Below are 6,124 nucleotides of genomic sequence, written 5' to 3' on the forward strand. Positions count from 1 at the left end.
AACAAATACGAAAAGAACTTTAATTAGTACTATAGAGCACAAAGTAAGTATAATCTATAACATGCTATATAATATAAAGGAAAAACATTGAAAAAACAAAAGCGCTAAATATACTAATTTCGAACACTCTACAACAAATACGAAAAGAACTTTAATTAGTACTATAGAGCACAAAGTAAGTATAATCTATAACATGCTATATAATATAAAGGAAAAACATTGAAAAAACAAAAGCGCTAAATATACTAATTTCGAACACTCTACAACAAATACGAAAAGAACTTTAATTAGTACTATAGAGCACAAAGTAAGTATAATCTATAACATGCTATATAATATAAAGGAAAAACATTGAAAAAACAAAAGCGCTAAATATACTAATTTCGAACACTCTACAACAAATACGAAAAGAACTTTAATTAGTACTATAGAGCACAAAGTAAGTATAATCTATAACATGCTATATAATATAAAGGAAAAACATTGAAAAAACAAAAGCGCTAAATATACTAATTTCGAACACTCTACAACAAATACGAAAAGAACTTTAATTAGTACTATAGAGCACAAAGTAAGTATAATCTATAACATGCTATATAATATAAAGGAAAAACATTGAAAAAACAAAAGCGCTAAATATACTAATTTCGAACACTCTACAACAAATACGAAAAGAACTTTAATTAGAACTATAGAGCACAAAGTAAGTATAATCTATAACATGCTATATAATATAAAGGAAAAACATTGAAAAAACAAAAGCGCTAAATATACTAATTTCGAACACTCTACAACAAATACGAAAAGAACTTTAATTAGAACTATAGAGCACAAAGTAAGTATAATCTATAACATGCTATATAATATAAAGGAAAAACATTGAAAAAACAAAAGCGCTAAATATACTAATTTCGAACACTCTACAACAAATACGAAAAGAACTTTAATTAGAACTATAGAGCACAAAGTAAGTATAATCTATAACATGCTATATAATATAAAGGAAAAACATTGAAAAAACAAAAGCGCTAAATATACTAATTTCGAACACTCTACAACAAATACGAAAAGAACTTTAATTAGTACTATAGAGCACAAAGTAAGTATAATCTATAACATGCTATATAATATAAAGGAAAAACATTGAAAAAACAAAAGCGCTAAATATACTAATTTCGAACACTCTACAACAAATACGAAAAGAACTTTAATTAGAACTATAGAGCACAAAGTAAGTATAATCTATAACATGCTATATAATATAAAGGAAAAACATTGAAAAAACAAAAGCGCTAAATATACTAATTTCGAACACTCTACAACAAATACGAAAAGAACTTTAATTAGTGCTATAGAGCACAAAGTAAGTATAATCTATAACATGCTATATAATATAAAGGAAAAACATTGAAAAAACAAAAGCGCTAAATATACTAATTTCGAACACTCTACAACAAATACGAAAAGAACTTTAATTAGTACTATAGAGCACAAAGTAAGTATAATCTATAACATGCTATATAATATAAAGGAAAAACATTGAAAAAACAAAAGCGCTAAATATACTAATTTCGAACACTCTACAACAAATACGAAAAGAACTTTAATTAGTACTATAGAGCACAAAGTAAGTATAATCTATAACATGCTATATAATATAAAGGAAAAACATTGAAAAAACAAAAGCGCTAAATATACTAATTTCGAACACTCTACAACAAATACGAAAAGAACTTTAATTAGTACTATAGAGCACAAAGTAAGTATAATCTATAACATGCTATATAATATAAAGGAAAAACATTGAAAAAACAAAAGCGCTAAATATACTAATTTCGAACACTCTACAACAAATACGAAAAGCAATGTAATTAGAACTATAGAGCACAAAGTAAGTATAATCTATAACATGCTATATAATATAAAGGAAAAACATTGAAAAAACAAAAGCGCTAAATATACTAATTTCGAACACTCTACAACAAATACGAAAAGAACTTTAATTAGAACTATAGAGCACAAAGTAAGTATAATCTATAACATGCTATATAATATAAAGGAAAAACATTGAAAAAACAAAAGCGCTAAATATACTAATTTCGAACACTCTACAACAAATACGAAAAGCAACTAATTAGAACTATAGAGCACAAAGTAAGTATAATCTATAACATGCTATATAATATAAAGGAAAAACATTGAAAAAACAAAAGCGCTAAATATACTAATTTCGAACACTCTACAACAAATACGAAAAGAACTTTAATTAGTACTATAGAGCACAAAGTAAGTATAATCTATAACATGCTATATAATATAAAGGAAAAACATTGAAAAAACAAAAGCGCTAAATATACTAATTTCGAACACTCTACAACAAATACGAAAAGAACTTTAATTAGTGCTATAGAGCACAAAGTAAGTATAATCTATAACATGCTATATAATATAAAGGAAAAACATTGAAAAAACAAAAGCGCTAAATATACTAATTTCGAACACTCTACAACAAATACGAAAAGAACTTTAATTAGTACTATAGAGCACAAAGTAAGTATAATCTATAACATGCTATATAATATAAAGGAAAAACATTGAAAAAACAAAAGCGCTAAATATACTAATTTCGAACACTCTACAACAAATACGAAAAGCAATGTAATTAGAACTATAGAGCACAAAGTAAGTATAATCTATAACATGCTATATAATATAAAGGAAAAACATTGAAAAAACAAAAGCGCTAAATATACTAATTTCGAACACTCTACAACAAATACGAAAAGAACTTTAATTAGTACTATAGAGCACAAAGTAAGTATAATCTATAACATGCTATATAATATAAAGGAAAAACATTGAAAAAACAAAAGCGCTAAATATACTAATTTCGAACACTCTACAACAAATACGAAAAGAACTTTAATTAGTACTATAGAGCACAAAGTAAGTATAATCTATAACATGCTATATAATATAAAGGAAAAACATTGAAAAAACAAAAGCGCTAAATATACTAATTTCGAACACTCTACAACAAATACGAAAAGAACTTTAATTAGTACTATAGAGCACAAAGTAAGTATAATCTATAACATGCTATATAATATAAAGGAAAAACATTGAAAAAACAAAAGCGCTAAATATACTAATTTCGAACACTCTACAACAAATACGAAAAGCAATGTAATTAGAACTATAGAGCACAAAGTAAGTATAATCTATAACATGCTATATAATATAAAGGAAAAACATTGAAAAAACAAAAGCGCTAAATATACTAATTTCGAACACTCTACAACAAATACGAAAAGCAACTTTAATTAGAACTATAGAGCACAAAGTAAGTATAATCTATAACATGCTATATAATATAAAGGAAAAACATTGAAAAAACAAAAGCGCTAAATATACTAATTTCGAACACTCTACAACAAATACGAAAAGAACTGTAATTAGAACTATAGAGCACAAAGTAAGTATAATCTATAACATGCTATATAATATAAAGGAAAAACATTGAAAAAACAAAAGCGCTAAATATACTAATTTCGAACACTCTACAACAAATACGAAAAGAACTTTAATTAGTGCTATAGAGCACAAAGTAAGTATAATCTATAACATGCTATATAATATAAAGGAAAAACATTGAAAAAACAAAAGCGCTAAATATACTAATTTCGAACACTCTACAACAAATACGAAAAGAACTTTAATTAGTACTATAGAGCACAAAGTAAGTATAATCTATAACATGCTATATAATATAAAGGAAAAACATTGAAAAAACAAAAGCGCTAAATATACTAATTTCGAACACTCTACAACAAATACGAAAAGAACTTTAATTAGTAACTATAGAGCACAAAGTAAGTATAATCTATAACATGCTATATAATATAAAGGAAAAACATTGAAAAAACAAAAGCGCTAAATATACTAATTTCGAACACTCTACAACAAATACGAAAAGAACTTTAATTAGTGCTATAGAGCACAAAGTAAGTATAATCTATAACATGCTATATAATATAAAGGAAAAACATTGAAAAAACAAAAGCGCTAAATATACTAATTTCGAACACTCTACAACAAATACGAAAAGAACTTTAATTAGTACTATAGAGCACAAAGTAAGTATAATCTATAACATGCTATATAATATAAAGGAAAAACATTGAAAAAACAAAAGCGCTAAATATACTAATTTCGAACACTCTACAACAAATACGAAAAGCAACTGTAATTAGAACTATAGAGCACAAAGTAAGTATAATCTATAACATGCTATATAATATAAAGGAAAAACATTGAAAAAACAAAAGCGCTAAATATACTAATTTCGAACACTCTACAACAAATACGAAAAGAACTTTAATTAGTACTATAGAGCACAAAGTAAGTATAATCTATAACATGCTATATAATATAAAGGAAAAACATTGAAAAAACAAAAGCGCTAAATATACTAATTTCGAACACTCTACAACAAATACGAAAAGAACTTTAATTAGAACTATAGAGCACAAAGTAAGTATAATCTATAACATGCTATATAATATAAAGGAAAAACATTGAAAAAACAAAAGCGCTAAATATACTAATTTCGAACACTCTACAACAAATACGAAAAGAACTTTAATTAGAACTATAGAGCACAAAGTAAGTATAATCTATAACATGCTATATAATATAAAGGAAAAACATTGAAAAAACAAAAGCGCTAAATATACTAATTTCGAACACTCTACAACAAATACGAAAAGAACTTTAATTAGTACTATAGAGCACAAAGTAAGTATAATCTATAACATGCTATATAATATAAAGGAAAAACATTGAAAAAACAAAAGCGCTAAATATACTAATTTCGAACACTCTACAACAAATACGAAAAGAACTTTAATTAGTACTATAGAGCACAAAGTAAGTATAATCTATAACATGCTATATAATATAAAGGAAAAACATTGAAAAAACAAAAGCGCTAAATATACTAATTTCGAACACTCTACAACAAATACGAAAAGAACTTAATTAGAACTATAGAGCACAAAGTAAGTATAATCTATAACATGCTATATAATATAAAGGAAAAACATTGAAAAAACAAAAGCGCTAAATATACTAATTTCGAACACTCTACAACAAATACGAAAAGAACTTTAATTAGTACTATAGAGCACAAAGTAAGTATAATCTATAACATGCTATATAATATAAAGGAAAAACATTGAAAAAACAAAAGCGCTAAATATACTAATTTCGAACACTCTACAACAAATACGAAAAGAACTTTAATTAGTACTATAGAGCACAAAGTAAGTATAATCTATAACATGCTATATAATATAAAGGAAAAACATTGAAAAAACAAAAGCGCTAAATATACTAATTTCGAACACTCTACAACAAATACGAAAAGAATTTAATTAGAACTATAGAGCACAAAGTAAGTATAATCTATAACATGCTATATAATATAAAGGAAAAACATTGAAAAAACAAAAGCGCTAAATATACTAATTTCGAACACTCTACAACAAATACGAAAAGCACTTTAATTAGAACTATAGAGCACAAAGTAAGTATAATCTATAACATGCTATATAATATAAAGGAAAAACATTGAAAAAACAAAAGCGCTAAATATACTAATTTCGAACACTCTACAACAAATACGAAAAGAACTTTAATTAGTGCTATAGAGCACAAAGTAAGTATAATCTATAACATGCTATATAATATAAAGGAAAAACATTGAAAAAACAAAAGCGCTAAATATACTAATTTCGAACACTCTACAACAAATACGAAAAGAACTTTAATTAGAACTATAGAGCACAAAGTAAGTATAATCTATAACATGCTATATAATATAAAGGAAAAACATTGAAAAAACAAAAGCGCTAAATATACTAATTTCGAACACTCTACAACAAATACGAAAAGAACTTTAATTAGTACTATAGAGCACAAAGTAAGTATAATCTATAACATGCTATATAATATAAAGGAAAAACATTGAAAAAACAAAAGCGCTAAATATACTAATTTCGAACACTCTACAACAAATACGAAAAGAATTTAATTAGAACTATAGAGCACAAAGTAAGTATAA

This window comes from Andrographis paniculata, unplaced genomic scaffold (genome assembly GCF_009805555.1).
Source record: "Andrographis paniculata isolate CXL003 unplaced genomic scaffold, ASM980555v1 Contig132END, whole genome shotgun sequence".
In the NCBI taxonomy this organism is placed as follows: domain Eukaryota; kingdom Viridiplantae; phylum Streptophyta; class Magnoliopsida; order Lamiales; family Acanthaceae; genus Andrographis; species Andrographis paniculata.